At 42.4% G+C, this 23330-nt stretch overlaps 1 protein-coding gene across 1 annotated transcript in view; it reads right to left on the bottom strand.

Moving 5' to 3' along the window:
- Nucleotides 1–20623, bottom strand: part of ptp4a2b (protein tyrosine phosphatase 4A2b) — a 37855-nt gene extending 17232 nt beyond the window's left edge. The window contains exon 1 of the mRNA XM_083780420.1: nucleotides 20488–20623. The gene's annotated coding sequence lies outside the window, so the exon portion shown is untranslated. The remainder of the gene's footprint in view (nucleotides 1–20487) is intronic.
- Between the last annotated feature and the right edge of the window lie 2707 nt (nucleotides 20624–23330).

The following is a 23330-nucleotide window of genomic DNA, read 5'->3' as shown; positions in this document are numbered from 1 at the left end:
GTGATTCGCACATAATGCCATCTGTCTAGTGTAAACACAGAAGTCATGCTGCTACATGGAAAACACCATCACAAGAAGGAACGGACGGGCTAATGGCTTGTCTACGCAGTTTCTAAATAAACACCCGAATTAAACAGTTGTTTCACAGAGGGATCATTTTACCGCCTGGGATCTGCAGGACATGTTGGATGTGAACCCTTTTACATTAGCTCTGGTCCATAGCGTTAAGAACTTCTCCTTAACGCTATGGACCAGAGCTGGTTGGGCATTACACTACGCAAATAAAGTTATGTGCATGCTCTGAAACATCACATCATTAGTGCTGCGGTGTACAGAGACTGACAGATGTTTATAGAATGTTGGGCCGCCTGCCTTAAAGAAATGTTGTCTTCATTGCCCCCAGCCCCTCCAGTTGAAAACCACTTGCTGTCTGTGTGTGTGTGAGGGAGAGAGATAAATAAATGCAGGGTGTGTCGTATTTACACCAGACACCAGAGAGGATATTATTTTATAAGATAATTATATTGGTTCTCTATTATATTGATACATAAAAGTATAGTATAATACATAATACATTTGGGTGCATCCAGCTCTGACCGTATACAATATATAATTCTAAATGAAATATGTTGCTCAGAATGTCTGACTGTATTGACTTGCCATGTTGTGCACCAATATAGAAAAGATGCATCGTAGAATCGAATCAAAACCTGGTGAATCTTTTGGGCTGTGGACTCGTGTAATATTGCTATTATACAACAGTTACCCTTAAAAAACACATCAACTCAATTTCATTATGGCCCGGGTGGCTGGAGTAGCCGTCTAGGCACATTGGCTGGCAATCCAGTCTGGCAGTGAGCCTCGGGTTCGACTCCCGATCCCGAGAGCCTTCACTGCGTGTCAGCGTACTGTACACCTATCCCTCTATAAAATAAAATACTGATTACATACATACTGATTGTACCGTAGCTAGAGCTAATGTATAGCCTAGGTCCCTCAACCTTAGCCTCAGATTTATTTTTTTGTGATGTAGCTTGCATGTATGCACAAATATATTACGCACGCACACACACACTTCTATGAAATGTCAGCTCCACTTACATAAAGGATAGGATGTGTGTGTGTGTGTGTGTGTGTGTGTGTGTGTGTGTGTGTGTGTGTTCATTCTAAACTGGGAGAAAGGTCAGCAAGTTAAGACAGAGGCCTAGGCATTGGCCCAGAGAGAGCTCCCTTGATGCTCTGCTCCAAAGTCACGTGTTCCCTTGGAGTAGCAGTGTGATTGTAAGTTGCCGTAGGGGGCCAACTGATAGGGAGACCAGTCCCAAATCAGCTGGCCTCTGAAAGAAATCTCCCACACCGTGGCCACAGAGAGAGATAGAAAGGGAGAGACAAGAGGGGAAAAGAAAATATGGAACAAGAAAGTGTGGGAGAACAAAAGCATCGGTTGTACCAACCAAGTGATAAAAGTACCATCCTATCTAGAAAAAGATAGAACAAGAGGACCTAAACATGTGATAAAGAGAATGGGAACAAGCAGTATTGCGATTAGAGTTCTCAATGTCATCCCAAGCCCACGGCGCATAGCCGATGGAACCTGAAGGGTTATGGCTGGGACAGAATGTATGATAGTCTCTCTAGATCAGGGGTGCCCATTATGTCGATCGCGGTCGACCAGTCGATCGCAAGCGCTGCGCAGGTAGACCGCATGGCCCTGCCATGAAAAAAAAAGGAAAAAAAACAATCCTCGCCTCGGGCAGGCGGCGGCGCGGCGGCGGCGGCGGCTTTAAAACCCCCCACAATGTAGTGCCTTGTTTTCAAGTGTGGGGAACGTCGGGTCTGTTCTGTTGTTAAACAAACAATTTAAAAGGATATCTATCCATCATTGTTCATATAGCAAGATGCGCGCGGCAAAGAAGCCTAAAACATATCACTTCCATGCAGAGTGGGAAAAAGATTATTTTTTCACGATGTCACATTCCAAGTCCAACTGCGTTTGCCTTACTCGAGCCCATCGCTACATTCATGTGCTTCCCATTCAGAAGCTGATGTTGATTCCATTGCCTCGAAAATAGCAACACTTTTTAACATGAACTCTTCTGCGTTGGAGAATGAGATCATGGCACTGCAGGCTGACATACAGTTAAAGTTGCGCGCCCGCGATGGAGAGTTTTGGAAATTACTCGTGGAGGAAAAGTATCCAAACATCAGGACTTGTGCAGCCTCGCTCACAGCGTTATTTGGCTCCACATATTTATGTGAATCAGCGTTTTCCCACATGAAGATAATTAAGTCCAAATATCGTTCCACGTTGACGGACGATCATTTGGAGACCTGTTTAAGACTAGCTGTCAGCAGTGACTGTCCGGATTACGCAGCGCTGACGGACTCCATTCAGTGCAAGGCTGCAAGCAGTCATCTGATTAAAGGGATAGTTCAGATTTTTTTTAACTTAAATTGTATGAAATACTTTCCATTAATACAGTGGTTGCAACTGTATTAATTGATTGCCAGAGTCCTGTGGTGGGAGTTCTGCTCTGGTTGAGTTGAGTGGTGCATTATTCCTTCATGTGATTGTGTATGCTTTTTATGTGTGATACTTTTAATATTTGTAACATTTTATGAGCAATACGTTATTACAAATTGAAATTGATTGACGTTGTTACAAAGAGTAACTTTAACAAAACATCTCTTCTTTGCAATGTGGGGTAACTGAAAAGGTAAATAAATAGAATTGATTTTGAAACAGTCCTAATGCCTTAATGTTATTTATTTTGAGTATTTTAAGCAATGGGATAATATTATTTTGGTTGGTAGATCAACTTGAGCTGGCAATTTTAAAAGTAGACCTCAAGTCAAAAAGGTGTGGGCACCCCTGCTCTAGATGGTCCAGGCTGCAATAATAATTTTAAATGCCTCCACTTTCCACTAGGGTTGGGTGACGATACGAATATATCGGCAATCGTGATTTGGATGAGTCTATCGCCAAATATTTTAATTAGGCGATTTAATCGGGGCTATTTTATTTTGTGTGAGCAAAATGCGATCAATTTGGGCCAGCAGCCACCGGTAGAAAACCCTCCTCCCCTTGAAATGGTATGCTATAATGCTCCTGCCCACAAGTTCACAACAGCATTAGGGTCCGACGCTCCAAGCCTCCGACCGTCCGGGGAGGAGGAGAAGTTACTAGGGCAGTCTACATGTCACTCCAGTCCGGACCCAGTTAAATAATATACAGTTACACCAGAATGCACACTGCTGTCTTGTGTCTTATCACCGAACGTGTTTCAATGCACGGCCGTGAAGTCGGGGGGGAAATAAACAAATTAAGAAAAGACGAGGAGCGAGTTACAACGCGTTAGCATTGCAACATCTGCTTATCTGTTCAACTTCACTTCATCTCCGCCTGTAATTTATTGATCTTATTTTGTAGCCCCAATACGTTCCCTCAGTCCCTACGCTCATTCTGTAGCATATGAGCATAAGGACTGATGGAAACTACATGAGCGTAAGGACTGAGGGAACGTGTTGGGACTACTTATTTTGTTACCCTGACACCGCCGCTGCAAAAACAGACAAATCTACAAGCTCTCAACACGTAGCGAATGGCGCTGCAAAAACTGGCAGGACGTGACGCCTTGAGAGATTGTAGATCTGGCTTTTTTGCGACCAGTGAGCTGTTCTCACTTTACTTTTATAACACGAATATATCGTCCATCGGCAATTTTTGGACAGACGATTGGTGATTGAAAACAAAAATGGCATATCGCCCAACCTTACTTTCCACACTAACAGTATAGCTGTCTTAGGCTAGTTACTGCTTCTGCAGATTCTCCCTCTCATGTGCAAAGATTAATAAAATAGCCTACTGCTTGGTGTAAAACATAGAATGAAAGCATTAGTTGGAAAAGTAACTTGTATACAAGTATGATTAACACAATGCTGCAACAGTTAATCCAACTAATCGGTTATAAGATAATAAGTTTCGTTTCAGTCTTTCAGACTTTAGTATAAGACGACATTTTTAAAAGTTTGAAATCTATATAATTCTAGACTTTATTAGGCCTAAGTGATATATTATTTACTGGTAACGTTCAATTGAATGTATACACACAATACACAGACCATTTTGTCTGTGTATGTCATCTTATGTTTGTACGTAATACGTATTCAAATACAGCTGCATAAATGAGCCATCAAGTGCAACAGAAAATGATTAATTTAGTCTAGTTCAATTCAATCTAACTATTTGAGGCCTCTCAAATAGTTGACAACACACACCCTTCACAAAGTTCACACCCATTACGAACCTCAAAACTCACCAAAAGGGCTCAGTCAGTGAATGTCAGAACAGGTCGGCTCCATATATGGAGATCTAAGGGTTGTAGTGATGTAGCCTACCTCCATCAGACTGCTGCATGCCTTTGCTTAATGCCCCCCCCCCCCCCCCCTGATGAACTATAGTGAACACAATACACATAGGCTGCTTTTAATGTACTCATCTCATTATTTATTTTAGTACTAGTTTATCTTAAAATTTGTTTTTGTTTTGTTTTATAGCATTTGTGTACTATGATTGTTGTTGTCTGTTAATCACTGCACAAAAGGTTTCCGAAAGGAAAAATAAAGTACTTTGAAGTTGAATTGTCAATTAGAATGTTTTCCCATCCATCTATATGAATCATGAACACTGTAAGCTGTGGACTGCTCTGCACTGCAGTCTTCCTGTTATCACAGCTTGAACACTGCTGTGAGTGATCCTCTATAACACACGGCTAATTGAACGCCTTTCACCATCTAAGGGATTTAACTGCCATGGGAGTTCATAATGGCGGAGGTGAGGCAGCTCCTTGACACGCAAAACCTGGGCCACATGGGAGCACCGCCACATAAGGCCAAGAACCCATCTAATGATCTCCCAAAGCTTCCCTCTTCTTAGGAGATTAGCAGAATTGTTGAATAGCCCAGTGGTTCTCAACCTTTTTAGGCCCGAAATAATAATATTTGACAAGGTTCCACAGATAAATAGTGGGTTTTTTGGGTTATTGAAAAGGTCTTAAAAGTCCTTAAACTGTCACTTCACTGTCATCTGGGGACCTCCCAAAATCATGTTCTCAACCACTGGAATAGCCAATATAACCACTGCAGTATACTAATCCCAGCCTATTTGGATGACAAATCCAGCTGAGCCGCTGGCACAGAAGTGGTCACAGTCAAACAAGGACTTTTAGCCTATGCCTAAGAGTTGTCATAGCAGCAACAGCGGCACTGCTCGTCTTGGTCTAATTTGCATAGTGAAATTTAAATAGCTTTGAATGAATTCTTTCAAAACTGGCTCGGGTCATGACTCATGGTGACATGAAGCAATATTTTTTTTTAGACAAACAGCACCGGAGGGAAGCAGGTCCTTAGCTTGGAACAGGGAAAGAAGGCTGGAGCAAGCACATTAACCTTATGCACAAAATGTGAAATGTCTGAATTCATCCTCTTTCTCCCATTGGGTCAGATGTTAGTATTGCGTCCAGCCCTGTCTGGTGGTCTGAGGGTGTGCCGGGGTGTCTTGCTGCTGTTTTGTCTGAGATCAGACAGGGCTAGACTGGCCTGTGCTGCCTTGGAGCAGCCAGAGGACTAATTTGCTGTGTGGGCGTCAAGCCAGGGAGCACAGGAGTGCCTGCCATCCCTGCCTGGGTGGAGGGAGAGACAAGGGACATGAGGGAGGGAGCCCTGCACTGGTTCGAAGACCTTGGCCTTGCGGACAAGGAGAACAGCATGAACAGCATGACTCTTGAGGGAGATAAAAAACCATGGCAGTGCTGCCCCATACACACTAGGGCCACACAATGTATGGAAAATAATCAAAAATCTTAATTTTAGGTTTCACAATTATATTAAAGGTATATTCAGTGATTTCACTCAAAAAACCTTAGGTTTCGTTTTTGGTTGTGGGACCCAGCCTTTCGTCCAATCAGGATAGAGAGTCAAAAACGAAACCTAAGGTTTTTTGACCCCCAGGGGTTAACTGGGGACAGGGAGGAACTCCTTATATGGCCAGCACACTCTATAGTAGGGAGGATTATCACAACAAAACAAAAAAATAAGTGATATTTGAATTAAGTGAAATCACTGAATATACCTTTAAATTAATTAGCAATTAACACAACTTTTGCCGGGTAATTCTTCAAAATAATGAAGCTAGAGTGCCAGTAGATATGGCAGATTTTACTCTGCCATATTTCCGTTCTTCCGTTCCCCCCCAAAAACGGGAGGCAAAACCTTCCGTTCTTAACTCACGCTGTCACATCTAAAGTCTCTCTAGAAGCGTTTATATTGCAAATGAGATGCTTCCTGAAGTCAGAAGTGAAGACAGAACATAAACAAGGAAGTGAACGGCAGTGCGCATGTGCGGAACACAAGGAAAACACTGCAGAAGGAAAGGCCAACCAAAACATTTATTTGCAACACTGCTACCAACTTGGGTCACTTGCGTTAAATCCCCCTTGATGTATGACATTCAGTTAATCCACGTTCAGACCACCTCTGCGCTCCATTTACTGCTCAATCCTCAAATCTAGAGACTAAAGACCACCTACTGCATCCGGTAATTTTCACAACACACATGCTAGGGCCGTCTCCAAAATTTTAAATATAAAATGTATTTTTGAAAATTAACAAATTCAGATGAAACCGACAGATGAAGGGGGAGAAACGTTTTGACCTTAAACAATAGCGGAGAGAAAGGCATGCTTGGATTGGTCTCATTTATTTAAATCGATAAGCATATTGAAGCAACAACTGAAAAGCCTTCATGAAAGCAGTGACGCACAAATAATTAGGCTTAATAAAACATCCGACCGTAACAAGTCAACTGCCTGACACAGGCATTACCTCTCAAAAAAAAATATATATAGCCTATAATCCAGAAAATGTAGGCATTTAGCTTCTCTTCCGATTGAAACTCATATGTGAAAACACCAAAAAAAAGCACCAGTCCTGGAGCTCCAGGCGCGCTAATTTGCGCCACGGTCTACACCGCTCTCAGACACTTCTGACGAGGCTCTTTCTTGGGGTAGAAAAGTGTGGATGACCGCGGCTCAAATTAGCGCGCCTGGAAGTCCCTCTGAGCCTAGGAGGTCAGGGGCTTTTTCCCTGTCCCATGCGTGAAATTTCGCTGCAGATTTTTCGCCCCACTTGGGCCATCCCGTATGTGATACGCCAATTTCTTGTCACATAGTTGACAACTTGACACTGTACACCACTTGTTCTTTGTTCTCCTTGCATATTCTAAAATGCAACCACACTTTAGATTTATTTTGTGGCGGCATGACTGCAGGCTGTAGCTGGTCTGTGTTGACTTCCTTGTTGTTACCACGAGTGAGGGGGAGAGGGGAGGAGGCGTTGCAGTGCTGCGAGGCGCGAGCATGGCTCGCGGACCAAATGGGGCCGTCTCGCGGACCAAAAGCGTCCGCTTTTTTTTTAATGACTATTCGATTCAAATTTTTAAAATCGATTCCCGTGCGTATCGATTGAACATTGATTAATCGATTTTTTTGGGTCAGCCCTACTATGCTCAAATAAAGCATGTATAGCATGAATGTATAAGCAATGAGATGTTGTAAAAACTTGTGTTTATGCTAGTGAGTCGTTTTCCTTCTGGTCCTAGTCAGAGATCATCAAACAAATACTAGGCACACTCAGAGGCGTGAAAGACACCTATGATGAAAACAAAGGAAACGCAACCCCGCTATGCATGGTGGCATAGATGTCTGTAGTACTCTCTCTGAATGAGAGAGATACTCTTTAAGAGTTTTAATTTGACTTCAGTTCTATAAGCTGTAGAACTGTATTCACTCCAATTAACCAATACATAATTAGTTTGCTATGATTCCATGCTTTCATAGAAAGAAAAAAAAGTATGGTCACATTTTGCCTTTCAATAATTGAAAGGCAACACAACAGACTGCACTAGAGTGACATACATTAGGATATTTGCTATTGTGATATGGCATAAGTGTTATCCACGTTTTTCCCCGCCAAAGCCCTGGGGCTCTTTGTGTGTGTTCTTTGCTTCCTTCAGGCCGCGTTGCCATGTCTGCTTATTATAAGCAACCTTTGACTTGTTTTTTTCTGTAAAGTCACTTGCGAATAAATTATTGGTAGTTGCTGGTTGATGTTTCTTTGGGCTTGATTCTAAAGTGTACAGTAGTTGCTTATTTGGGCTTGCTTCCACATTTCTTCACATCAAGGAACCCCAGATTAATATGTAATTGTCCACGGGACATCCATCTGAACATATTTTGTGCCTTTTGTTATTAAAATGTTTAAAACAATATTCAAAATATTTCTATCTATTCTCAATGTGTTTTTAAATAACAGATGTGCAACCTCACAATGTGTCGCTGTGAGCTTGTAGATCAGCTATTTTCATTTGTGGTTGTTTTCATAGACCTGGTCACTTGTTTCTCTTGCAAAACTGGCAACACAGCAAGAGAAAGAGGAACTTATGCACACACAAACGCAAAGACTTATGGGCCATATGAAAAAGGTGAATATAAAAATATAAAGATCGGTATCGGTATGTCTCAAAATTAAATGATCGGAATCGGATCGGGAGCAAAAAAAACATGATTGGGACATCCCTACTTTTGATTGATCGAGTCATAATGCTACTCACGTTAGCATCTGGTTGCTAGCTGTTGTCATAACACTGGGCCGCGGATTTGTTTTGTTTGTGTTAACATCGCTGTATGTGTTTGGGAATTGCCCGACTATTAATAAGTGTAACATTTGCAGGAATCAATTCAATTAGGGGCAATTCCCACAGTCCTGTGCCAAAATTCAGGCCGTGCTCTGACACAAGCAATCACACTTGCATTAAAAGGGGAAGTAATTTACATGAATCCTATCGCATAAATCCTATTGTGAGGACATGTAAAAATCAGACAACCTAATGCATTTTGAGCGTAAGGAGAGAACTGAGCCGGTTTCTTTTTTGGCTTTTGATTGACCAACATGCAGCTTTTAGCTCCTCAGTGTGCTCTACCTATGCTTACTGGACAGCCTTTCGTCTACTAAAGAGATATAGAACTGACAGTGATAGTTTGGCCCAGATAAAGCTGTAGTTCACACCTGCCCTGAGGACCCAGCTGGTTGCCTGCCATGACGTAAGTGGTGCGATAGGCTGCGCGGGTGGCTCACACTTAAAGACAAGGCCACTCTCACACTGACACACACGAGCAAATAGTATACACACCCACACAGACAATGTAGTCACATTGAGCCTCTGTGTGTCACAAGCAAAGAGAAATACCACCATACTTTAACAAGACGGCTACGCGCTCCTGGGTCAGAGTCCAGCACTGACGGGACTCAATGCAGGGCATGTTGACAGGTCACTGCTGCAATCTGCACACAGGAAGCAGCCTGGACAACAGCCCACTCACCCTATCAGTCATGCATGAACACACATAATGACAAACTCCCATATAGGCAAGCAAACGCATCATGCACGCACCTACACTGGATCAATGCCTATACAGCATTGTTCTTCTTATCCCTTTACTGGGCCTCTGCAGTTGACAATAACCCAAGTACCCGTCAAGAAAATAAAGGCCCAGGCATGTCTGGACAAGATGGGATGGGGGCAAAGAAGCTTTCCCTCACATTCAACACAAACTCAAAACTCCAGTTGCGACCGTGAGCACAAGCTGTGCGCTGCCTCTCATAAATGCTAAATGGCACACCACACTTTGCATACCTGACACTGGACCAGAAAGTCAAAGCGATACTGAGATTTGGCTTTCTGCTTTGTTGACTTTATTCCAGTGACAGGGTGATAATGGGGTACCTTCCTTGGCTTCATATGACTCTACCTAAAGGTTCTTAGAAACTAGAAAGCAGCCAGTCATCATCATGGGACGGTTGACATAACAGGTGCAGCTTTATCAGGAGTCAGGACTCTCTCCTTAAAGCACTACCCTGAGATGAACGTCTATGGTGGCAATGAAATTTAAAAATATATTCAGTATAAGAAGTAGTCCTTTCTGTCAGACTGGAGCCTTGGGATTTAAAAAGTAAGTCAAAGAGGGTAATAGGCAGGTCTGTGTTTACCTCTGTAAAGGTAGCAGCATGAGCAGACGGTCTGACTCAGGCTTGTGGTTGTCCCCGTCTGGAATATTAAAGCATTTTATGCCAGCTGGTTGAAAAGCGTCTGAACAACATGTTCACCTACCTCTACTAGCGACCGTAGTGGACACTTTTTCATGATTCGCTCCCTCTAGGCTGACTGGCTCCCTTTATTGACTGGCTGGGGGACAAGTAACCATATGTAAAACATTAAATACATGAAAGTCTAGCCTTCATGAATGGGTACTGAACTTCAATACCTTCATGGCACCAGCTTAATTGCTTTAGTGTCAAAAACGCCTTATCATTTTGGTACCACATTTTCACACCTAAATCTCGTATCAGTGAGCCTATATGCATGCAACATGCTTGTATCATTCTGGTGATAATGGCTGTCTAAAAGAGGCATGCAGGAAAAACATACGTGTGTGTGTGTGTGTGTGTGTGTGTGTGTGTGTGTGTGTGTGTGTGTGTGTGTGTGTGTGTCTCCCCGTTTTGGTCGTAAATGCGCCTGAAATGTAATCTGTGCGACCTAAAAATATATTTAGGAGCAAGGTGCTGTGGTGCGATCAAAACGCTCCAGATGTAAAAAAAACAATCAAATGCACGGTCGGATCTGAGGAGTGTTTTTCTTTTTGCCTCTACCTGTTAATGGATAGATTATCGTCATATTATGGTAAGAATACCGTGGAATTCTCCTTTAAATGTATGTGCTGACTGATCAATTTGCTTTGCGGATATATATATATATATATATATATATATATATATATATTATATATATATATATATATATATCATCATAATAACTTTTATGTTATGAAGATTTCCACCAAAGATTAGTAGCGTAATGTATAATGCAAATTTATTTTTGTTCAAATGTAATTGGTTTAATTTCAACTGTTGCAGAACAATATGTCCACTTGTTCAGTATGCCTATATCAAAGTAAAGATATTAAATCGGTAGTAACAAAGTGTTAACTGCACGTTGAACTCTTATTTTATGACAGCCAGAAAAATAGACGAAAGCATACCACTCTACCAAACATACACACACAATTCCTGAGGCCTGCCTCTCTGCATTCCTTGGATGCCACTGGCTAGTATACTATCGTACTTTGAAGGCTTTCCAGGTTCGCCACAAACTAAAGTCTTACCTAGCCTATTCAGTCCTGTTTGATCCACTCAAGACAACAGCAAAAGATTTGTTAACATGGTGAGCTATCAGCTATGAAGCATGGAAACATCAGCAGGAAAATAGGCTATGCGCTTTCAAATTGTTAAGCAGTAAGTGCTACTGTTCACAATTCAACACAAAGCCTAGACTAGTCTCAAGCAGCTTCATGAGCCTTAGAATGAAGCACAAAGTATTCATTCACACATGCACCTACACATAACCAATATTTTGGCTGTGTTGCATACATGAATCTTGACTGTATTTTCCTGAACATACGAACCCCCTATGTGTGCGTGCATTGCATGCATACACACGTAGGAAAGCCTACTTATCACATTGCCTTGTGGCCTCTGAGTGAGCACAGATAAACAGTGTGGCGAACTGGCGATCAAAGGCCTCCGATAGCACTTAAGAGATGGAGGGTGTGGGGAGGACAGGCACTGCTGCCTCTTTCTTTGGAAAAGGAGTGGACTGTACCAGAAGTAAGTACCTTAGAAAGGAGGATGGGATTGGAACCTAAGCAGAATGGGGTTTGGGAAGTAATTCAAGTGGGCCAGCCATGTAGCAGCCTGGCTGCTCATTTCCTCAAACCCGACACAAATTCTGCACCAGCCTCCCATCAATTACAATGAGGAGAAAATAGGCAGTATACACTAATACAATAACAACCTCAGAGTATTATGTGTGGGGACTCGGGGAGGGGACAAAGAATAGTGTTACAGTGCTGGCCAAGTAGCAGGGTTCATGCAGGTTTCATCAAACTTACATCCGACTTCATAAGATCACTGTGAATGATATTCCATACTGGGGTTGGCAAACAAAAACAAAAACCAGGCAGGATATGAAGTAAAACCAGAGAAAACATGTATTCACATTAAACATTGAGTATTCAACTGAACACTGTGTGTGTGTGTGTGTGTGTGTGTGTGTGTGTGTGTGTGTGTGTGTGTGTGTGTGTGTGTGCACTCACAATAACTAGGGTACGACATACAATCTGATCTTTTCTCAAGAGCGCCCCACACATATTGAGTGCCACCTGCTGGACAAAATGGGTAGCACTTGGTGCCACGTGATCAGGGGAATTTTGGTACTATGAATCCAACCCGTGTGTGGATGCTAACCGTCCTGTTTGTCGCCATATTGGACGCCAACAGTAACAGCATCAATGCTAGCGAGCTAAAGTGAGGCCAATCCTTGCTCTAGAAAACGCTAATGATCCCATCGTGATCACCGGATAATCAGAAATTACCTCCAAACATCGCAGATCTGTTCAAAGCCACGGACAGTGGCGTAGTTTCAGAGAAAAGAGCTGCAGCTAAAACAGAAGCTAATGGCTATGTAGAAACAGAAACAGTGCGGGGGGCTTAGCAGCCGGAGTCTAGGCACCGGAGCGATTCCAAAAATGAAACGCAGCAAGGCTTTCAGTTTCTTATAGCGATATCAAACACCTTAAGACGAGACTACTCATCATGAGTGCCCTGCGTAATTAATTTATAGGAGTATACCTGTGACTGTGACACTCCAGCATGGTGGTGTTACGGTGAAATTGGTGACCTGCTGAAATGTGACAATCGTGTAGAATATCACAACACGTCAGTGTCCGAATCATTGCAGTTTGTTGCATAGTTGCATAGTTCAATCTATAGCGGTATTTAGGCCACACATTTAATCCACCACCTATGATGATAAGAGCGCCCCTCACTTCACACAGGTGTGATTTTTTAAATGAATAAAAACATGAAATGGTGAAAGTAGCCTTACAAAGCATGCAATTATTATTGTACTGTGAGTGTGAGGGTGCTTGTGTCCTACACTTTGGCCTCAAACTTTTTCATGTCAAGGAGCAAGGACCCCAAATTGTTATTATCCCACAGACCCCCATTTGAAAATATATGCCAGGGCTCTAGCAGTGATTCTCATCATTTTAATTTCAAGGACACCCACACCCAGTTTGACATGCATTAGGCTACTGACTCACATTTATATATTAAAGGGACCTTAATTTATTATTTATATCGTAAAATCAATGTCAACTTAACTCAGTACAAATGGAACCAAATGGACGTGTTAGGGTCCCCGGATCCCACTTTGAGAACCACTAGCGGTCCTGTGCGTGAGTTGTTGTTGTTAGCATAAGTCATTAGCATGGTCTGCAGGTCCGTAGCATCATTTAGCCCATTGCCAAACAGCTACTAATTCTACATTTCTCAACCAAACCGGTCACGTTTCACAATGCCCACTTCATTGAGTTTTTGAGCTACACAACTGGAGCAAATTAATTAACTACCGACGGTAACAAGCATTCAACAGCACGATGAACGAGCAGTGTGCACCGATACGCACTCGTCAGCTGTTGGGCTCAGTCACTTGACTGAGTTTGAGTGAATGAGAGGGGGGGGGGGGGGGGGGGGGGAGGAGATAGAGAGGAGAAGCTGCCAAGCGGACGGTGCTATTAGCCTGCAATGGAACACACACTGCAACAGTACAGACATAGTGGAAGCGTCTCTCTCCCTCTCCTCTCAGAAATTGGCGACTCGGGAGCGTTTGGGCACACCACAGAAATTATTGGTAGTCGCATAGTTGCTCCCAAATATATATTTTATGTCAAAAGGTGCAACGGTCTGGGTGTGCACTGTGCAGGACCAGAACACAAGCCAATTTCCAGAAGGTACAAATCTCTCTCTCTCGTGACGATTCATAAACACAGCTTATTGCTAGAAAACCGCCATAGTTACCTCAGTCACAAATCCTCCACAGCGTATATACAGTAGAGATGGACAAATAATTGGTCATCATATCAATGTTGGCCTTAATATGCAGGTATTAATTTAACCATTGGTTCCAGGAGTGCTGCGTGGCTGTAGTGTACACACTGGTTGAGCAAGTCTCCACTCGCCAGTCGCCCAGCGCGTCAGCCGTGGTGGGCGGGGTCTGGCTTCCAGAAAACATAAGTATGAAATTAACTTTGTCTGATGTTTTTCGGGTTGGGGAACCCTCCCGAACCGAACATTTACACAATAAATGCATGTTCCGCGTGAGAAGTATTTCCGGACCTGGAGGTCTACTCTAGATTAGAGAGCAAGGGAAATACACAACGCTTAGCTCAGTTTGGGACCATTCCAAGAAGTAAGGACAATGTTAAAGTTGTTCTCCAATATAACAACACACAAACATGAGCAACAAGCTAAATCACTTAGACCTTGAAGCGATCCATTATGTACAGATGGGGACGAATTCTGCTTTTCTCAGCAGCAAACATTACGATCAAGAGATTAACCTACATGAAGCCAGCCGGGGACAGGTCAAGCGGAGTAGGGTAGGCTGTCCACAGCATTTGAGGTGCACAAACAGGAGGCAAAGTAAATGCCATTAATTCGGTGTACATGTCTTCATAACTGTATAACTAGAATGATGATGTCACTAAGCATTTACAAAACTCCTGTGCGGGTGGCCACTGCATTCGCAATTACATCCTAATTTACCTAAATTAAAAGAAAACAAAAAGGGGAAAAGATGTTCCAGGGCTTTCATTTTCAAGTCAAATCCAGTGCAATATCAAGCCTAAGAAGCTATGGGAAGGACGAAGGACAGTGACAGAATGTTCTTGGTTATGAGTAGAGACAATTACCCGCACTGACCAGTTTGAATATTCACCGGTTTCATTGGCATAACGACTAACATTTGTCCTTAACTCTTTAAATGGATCACCAAATGACTGCTGAGACGTTATCCATCTGGAACAACCATGGATAATTGGATATAGCTTCCTCAATGTAAATTAGTAACAATACTTTTGCAATAACTTCATGCCACAAAGGCACAGAGGTAATTCATTTATGAAGGCCAACGTAATATTTACATTTAAGGACAACTGACAATGTTTAAAGACCCACTCCGGACATTCAGTTGATGTAATTTGTAAGTTTGCCTGCAGAACAAGCAGCATTTTAGATCATCTATACCTGCTATGTTGTAGCTTCTGTCCTACTATGTTTTTTATCTAGGTTTATCATGTTTGCCTGAAAATGTACTAGAGCCCTATTGTTCTGGAAAATGGGTCTCAGGACTGTTCTCAAGCTGCCTCTGAGCTCTTTAATGAGTCATAATCTCCTGTCACAAATCTAAATCGGCTCCCATCCAGAAGGTCATCTCACTGCCTGGTCAGACACACACCCACCCACACACACACACAGATAGGCAGCGACGCATGCAGAGTGAGGGCAGGCCTCCTGCTCCATCAACTACATGTATGGCTGCAGACAGACTAACCATTCAGTGGTGCTGATCCCGGTTTAACAAAATTAGTAGTGGGGCCATGGTCTATGTGCCAACAGCATTGATAAAACCAATTGGAACATGGATGGCTTCATCTCATGAATAGTGCCAGATATAACCAAACACTGTCCTCAGAGAAATTTCCATACTGGCAAATTACTGACAGCAGCCATCTTCTATGCCATTCTTCTGTGTTGTAGTTAGTGAGGGCGATGTGATAAACACAGTGCAATCATGCCATTATTACATTGGGGGGGGGGGGGGGGGGAATCTGAATCAGCATCATGGTACTTGCAGGAGGAGTAAGCCTGCTCATATAACTGCAGAGAGGTGTGGAATGATGGAATCCCACCACAGCATAAATCCTTCTGACATTTGGAGAATAACATAGCCTTATAACAGCAACGTCAGGGGATGCCTGTTGCCATACCAACAAAATCATCTCACGGGTAGCAACTGGTGCCCATGCAGGGCTTGTTTGTGTCTCGAGGAGATCAGAGGAGAGCAGTGGTGCTCTTCTTTAAACATTTACACGGACAGGCAGAAGGTACAGATAGGTGTCTGTTAAAGGAGGCAAGGGGCTTAGATTTCTACCTGCACAGATCTAGGAAGAATTTAAGCTACCTTCATTTTAACATTTACCTGAGATATAAAATATGGCCAGCAAACTTCGATCAGATGTAGTGGCCAGACCCATTCCCTCCGCCTTATGGTCCCAATGAACCCAGAGCTGCCTGGGGCGATGTTCTGAGTAGGAGCCACACGTTTCATGTTTTTTAATAAGCCACTGAAGTAGCTTAAAAAGACCCTACATCCTCCAATGAGAAAGCAGCACAGTGGCAAGGGAATGGGAAAAACACAGCAAGCTTGTTTGTGTGTCAAGCCAGCACTTTCCAGACCAGTGTGCCACATAAAAACAATAAATCTTTCTGGATCAGGAAAGGTGGGTAATAAAGGTACCGGAGCAAAAACAACAGCTCCAATAACAACAACAGCCTTTACATTAGCATGTTTTGGCACAGGGCTGTGTTTTTCCATCTGTAACTATGGTCTAGCTGTACCTAAACACTAGTACTGACAATGGAAATCCTAGTCCTACCTGTTGCTAGTGTCAGCGGATGGCCTTGCAGCAGCATCTAGAAGAGCTGTCAGTCCGTCAGAGACACTGTCTGTGCTAGTTAGCTTGGTCCTTTGCTTTATTGCATTGCTGTGGCAACAACAGTAAACAAGCACAGTGCCAGCATAGGCAGGATTCGCTAAACAACACATTAAAGACAGTACAGAAGGTGCCCATGGCTACCGATTAGATGTGCCTAATGCCTATTCAACTAATTATCCAAATGATGAAAGGAGGCGGCACAGGTTAATTCCAGGGCATCACTTTAGGAAAGCCTCAAATAAACTAAATTAGTTGGGGGGCAAGGGGTTTCACTATCCAGTACAATATAAAACCAAAGCTTGTGCTCATTTCTCCCTGCAGCCACGCACGTCAGGGCATAAGATTTTTTTTAAATGGACAATCTGTTAAACCAGTTGCCATGGAACTGGACCTCTTTGACCCCACCTTTCAACGAGGCACCCTGTTGTCAGCCAAAGCACTACAACACAGAACCCCACCCCCTGCCAGTCCTCCAGGACCTCATGTTACCGGACAGTGAGCTCACCTTTCACAGTTACTGTAACCAAGGCTGAGGACTTCCCTTCCTGTCACACTCTCCTTTTTTATTCTGCTCATACAGAGAGGGGTACCTGCCTGTTGCTATTGTGAAATGTCACACACCCATCCGGCTAGATTTATGTCTGCTACTCTAAAGACCAGACCAACTGTTCAGGTGAGCCAATGTTAAGACAATGCTTACAATGATCTTGGAAGCAAGAGTTTAATAGGCAGATTATGAACCAATATAGTAACACTGACTGTAGCAATTGAGATCCAAGGCTTTAAACCAGATCAGACAAAGCTAGATTTTTACAATGGCTCACATTACTGGCTCCCAAATTCCCAATAGAAACTCAACATGCTATGCTGCTAACAAGGCCTCTGGTGTAGATCTTATGTCAGGTTTACAGCCCTTTGACAAACATCATGCTATTGCTGTGCTGATATTACAAAAATGCGGAACTCCCCACAATAGAACCTCGTTAACTGCACTTAACAAAAGGCGCAATAGAGCACAGGCAGGGACACATATGGAACTGAAATGTAATGCAATTTAAACAGAGTGGATACACGCAGGCAATGTGACTGACATGTGGTATGGCATCCCATGAATGAGGGCCTCCCATTCCATGGGCCTTCCCTCAGGCTGTACTGTATTTTCACTAAGTGACACTAGGCTATTTCTGGGCCCCAGCATCATGTGACAATTAGCATTCATATAAAGAGGTCAACCTTATACATGACCTACATATTTAATAAAAATGCAACAACATGAACAACCAGAGTGTGCACTAAGTGTACTCAATTAAGACACTATACAATGCTTAAAGGGCAAGACCACTTTGGTTGGGGTTGTGTAGTTAGTTACCTTGCCATTAGGGCTATCCCCGACTGAGGATTGATCTAGTCAAATCAGATTTGGGAGTTTTTGTATAGAAAATAGGTGTTTATATGACCTAATTAGAGGCTACAATTGCCACGTGTAGCAAACACTTTCCATGCTGATTTATAGCACATTAAATAGTGCAACAGAGCTATATATTTTTGGAACATTTAAAAGCAATGGAACCATTAACTACATGATGGCAGACTGCTTATTTTAATTGACAAAAATCCTGTGTAGGAATACATAATGTTCTGAGCACGTTACTGTATCAACTTATCAAGCGGGCAACTCGCTGGTGCAAGACAATGTAAATAACAGTAAAGGGGAAAGACTGAGATGTTGCTGATAATTGTACAGTCAACCTAATACAAATAGCAAAAATCAAAAATCAATGGGAAGTTGACATTTTATTTTGTGTATATATATATATATATATATATATATATATATATATATTGTTGCTCTTATTGGGAAGTGTCTGACAGTGTGTGGGACCTTTTCTTTGATTTTTAAAGATACCACTTTTAATATATTCTCTATTGCAACATTTTGGCAAGTGTCTGACAGTGTGCGGGAACTTTTTTGTTTTTCAAAGATACCATTTTTAATATATGCTCTATTGCCCTACCTGTCACGAGCTTTCTGAGGTGTGCATCGGCCTTTTGCTAAAAAATATGATAACAGTAATGGTTTGGTGCTGATGTTCTATCTATGATGTCAGAATCAGCTTTGTTTGCGTTTAGTTTTTTTACTGGTTAAGAGCTCCTCCTGAGCCTCTTCACAGAGGAGCATTTTTTTTTTTTAATTGTCAATTTCTAGTCAATTGAGAAATTATCTTTGGATTCCTCGCCCAACTTTGTTGCTACATCATGGCAGGGTAACGTCAGAACCCAAACCGCTACCAAAGTGGTCTTGCCCTTTAACTAGCATACTACAGTACAAGTTGGTATCTCAGCATGAAAGATATTCTACAATGATTAAAGTATACTTCATGCTCATCTTGTACTATGCATGTGGCAGGAAAATTAGGTCACCTTGCACTTCTTGCAGTGACTCATAAGCAGGAATGTACAATTAGCTTACTTGTTACACCAGTTACTCATCCACCAAATATAGGTGTGTGCAGAGCTATTCATTCACATTGGTAAGTAACCCATTGATAGATTAATGATTACTGGGATTGATCAGATCTCCGAACAAACGTCAAACGAAAACTGAAAGGCAATTGAGAACCTGCTACAGTCGGTGGCTGTCCCTCTAGTCAAATTTCTTCCAAAACGCGTTTCCTCAGTTGTTGCAGTCTAACTAAATGGCTAAATGGTTTTGATCCTTTCAGTTTTGGAAAACCAGGGAGAGGGCTAAATTACACAGGCACTTAACTCAGGCGTTAGCCAAATCTTTCTGGAAGGCATAATAACTTATTCTGGCTAGAACAGTCTACTAGCCTAGCATTAACATGACAATGATTTAATTAATTGAAAACATACGTTACTCTGTAGTCTGTACTACCGATAAAACTTAACTAAACTATATCTTAGATCAAATAACAGACCATCGTCACAACAATGACAATACTAAAATGACTTTGAAAAAGAATGGCCAAGACCATGCGCTGGGTCAGACTTTCATAAAGGGCGGAGTGCTTGAAAGGCTAACGCTAACCTTTCAAACAAAAGTATAGTATTGCGCAACATGAAAATTAATCTGATTTCACTGATTCATTACTGTCAGTGGGACGAAGTGTAAATACAACCCAATATATCCTCCGCCCAAGACCAGTGTTTAAGGTTAGTTTGCTGCTGTAACCAAGTCTGATTCTATAACAGCAAGTGCGGGCTGTATTTTAGCAATAGTGCAGAAAGCATTAGCAAAAGCTTGCCATGTGCAGAGGTTCTTCAAAATTGTCAAACCATACTTGAAAAAAAACGACAATAGTCAATAATAACGACCAGTTGCCTTTTAAAAAAGGTTCCCAGGAAATACCCCGAGCCTTGTCAGAGGCTAAAGTAGCTAGTGAAGTTAGCCGGCTAGCTTAACTAGCTAGCTCCACTCAACCACTTAAAAGTCCGTTTACTTTCACTCTACCTTCAAGTCGACAATTTCCGACCCAAAACAGTGAGTCTTTATATATCGTCCTTTTATAGCCTATCCCGGCAAATGTGTTAACTGTTATTATAGGGGGCGATACTTAGCTACAGCTGCTAGCTTCCTTCCTAGCTACTTATCTTGTGTTGTGCTCGGTGTGGCTAACCTCGTTTAGCTTCGCTAACTTTTAACGCTCGCGTATCTAACGGTTGCTATTGGTGTGTGACACTTATATCCAAGAAGCAGAAGCAACTACCAAAGCCGTTGGTTTGTCCGGGTACTTACATAGAGCAGGTTGAACATTGAAATCCCGTGGCTATCCCAGAGAACGTGGAGGGAGAGCAGAAACTGCTGATAGTAAAGGTCGCCTTTTTGTTCTTCTTCAATGTGGCAGCGAGCAGCTTGAAAATCTCGTCGTTCGATTTGGAATTGAGCTGCCGGGGAGGAGCCTCGTCTCCTCAGTTTGTCTCGATGCCATCGAGTGGAGGGATGTCGCGCTGTGATTGGCTAGTTGGTTGCCAGGGAGGATACTGTATCAAAACTACCCCTTGACAGCAGCCAATTAAATTATGCATTCGACAGAGGTGGTTTGTTTTCCACAATATTCTTATTTCTCCCTGATAGAGTTGAAGTAAGAGGTGTTTATTTATTACATTTTGTAATTGTTATTGTTATTGTCGACAACGGGGGTGGCTGGCAACCAACTATCCAATCACGACACGACCACCCCTCCGGGCGATGTGATTTTGACTCTGTGGGAGGAGTTTCCGCGGTCGGTTTTGTTCGAGCGTCACTGCAACGCAAGGAGCGTGGTTGGTGACACGCGGGTCATCGCAATGACGACAGTCTTCAAAATGACCACCACGAGTTGTTTTGCAACAAAAGATGAAAGATTTGCGATACTAAGTGGGAGTGGCCCTCATTAATAATTAAGGCCTTAGAATATGACCACAACATTCCCTTGAATAAAATGGCATGATGTGTGTTCTTGTGTTGTGTGGTGCGTGGGTGGCTGATTTTGCGTAAAGCATTGCACTTGATAATAACCCTTAGAAATATTTTCAGCCTATGTCAATCATTCTTATTTGTTTCATTGGAGTCTGGCATGAATATGCACTTAAGCTAACTTATATAGCCTAAGTTATATCAACTAGGCTTTATTAAGTTAAGTAAATTCTACAAAAGCAAGCATGTACGAACAGAAATAACAATGGCCAACCGTGATGCCTAAAATATAACCTAACTCCCTCTAGTGTCCATTGTGTCACTTGCACACTCAAACAAGCATTTCTGAATCAAAACACTTCCAATTTCGATGTGTACTTACAACACAGATATAGACCTACTTAAAGGACAACTTTAGTTTTTTTTCTATGTTTTGTCTGTTGTCTGTGTGTGTCTGTTGAGGGGACCCAGCTGAACCATTTTGACCACCCAAGTTACCCCATGGGCTCATGCAGGGCAGCCTGGGTCCCCACTTAGTTCCCCTAATCACATTGTGTATAGGCAAACATTGGATGATACCATCCCCGCACAGAGCCTATACACTGCTACTTTTTTCACATTAAGGGCCATGTTTGCATTTTCATGATAGTCAGTGTCCCATATATATATATATATATATATATATATAATTATGACACCACATCAAAATATATGTCCATAGGTGAAGAGGTTGCACACACCAAGAATATACTTTCAAAAGGTTTATTCCTAAACCTTTTGAAAGTATATTATTTTGATGTGTGCAACCTCTTCACCTATTCTACAATGTTGATTTAAGCTGGTAATGCACCATACATCTGAGAGCGGTGGTCACAAGAAAGTTATCGATTTTCCATATAGGATACACATAACAACCTTAGAAATATTTTCTTTCACATCAGGATGCATTAAACTGAGAGCAATAACCTCACCTATCTCCCAAACTCCCTCCCCAGTCATGAGTTTGAATGAATGTGCAATTGTGTGCAGGAGGTGAGTTGTAGATGAGTAGACTTAATTTAACTGACTAAACCTTTTTGGAATATTTAACTTTAAAAGAAGATTAAATCTAAAAAGATTTCTCTGCCTCACACTTAGGCTATGCCACTAATGCCAGTGTGCCAATGATCTCCCTCCCCTGTGCCAATGTTGGCACCCGTGCCTAAGGTTGCCTATACCCTGGCCTGTACACTGTTCTGTTCTGTTCTTTGGGATTATACTAACTCCTACTTTCACTTTGGCACTGTCTGTTCTTTTGGATTACTACTCTGGCTTTGATTCTCGCACATATGCTTCGGTGTAGGTGACTGTGGAGGTCGAGTGGCACCGGTTCTTCACTGGTTTCATGTCGATGTGTCCTTCCTTGAGCAAGACAATTCAGCGGCGCCGGGCCGCCTAACAGCTCCCGATGACAGTGGCATCTTGAAAGGTTGCCTCCACCATCTGTGTGTGTGTGTGTGTGTGTGTGTGTGTGTGTGTGTGTGTGTGTGTGTGCGTGCGTGCGTGCGTGCGTGCGTGAAACACACATAAAGGACTTTGCAAAACAACATTATATAAATGCAGACCATTTTGAACCAAGATTCAGTGTTGATAGCATTTACATAATTTATTCACATATTCACTGTTAATAGATTGTACATAATACCCAGATATTCGCTGATGAAGCCTATGACACTGTACAAACAATTATATTGATAGTGGCTTTTGACTCTCTGTCTTACCTGTTCCTGTGTTCCAATCTTTTTTTCTTTTTACACAAAACTTTTATCCCACGATTTTGGTAACTAGTCCAGGACACTAGTGTAATCCTGGGACTCCCTCTGTCAACCTCCAAGGTTGAACCTGACAGATTCACTACAGATTCAAGTATGATGCTTTTATGATCCCGTTAATATTAACCTTCCAGCAATATATATAAAAAGGATTATTAAGGCTAGGCAATTTTCAATCTGATGGCGGTTATTTGCATCTATAGGGAGAGCAACGGAGTGAACGGACTGACCTCATGTGTCCTTCAATGCCTGTTTCTTTTCACCTGACAGGGGGGAGCTTCCCCGTTGGATATAGCGTGTGGAAGGGACACGTTATTCCAACCAGTTCCTTTCCCCTCCCTCAGGTGCCCCGGCTGGCCAGGCAGGAGGCAG

This window comes from Protomyctophum parallelum, assembly GCF_964188405.1.
Source record: "Protomyctophum parallelum genome assembly, chromosome: 1".
Classification (NCBI taxonomy): Eukaryota; Metazoa; Chordata; class Actinopteri; order Myctophiformes; family Myctophidae; genus Protomyctophum; species Protomyctophum parallelum.
The sequence above is the reverse complement of the archived record's forward strand: the minus strand, read 5'-3'. Positions and strand labels throughout refer to the sequence as shown.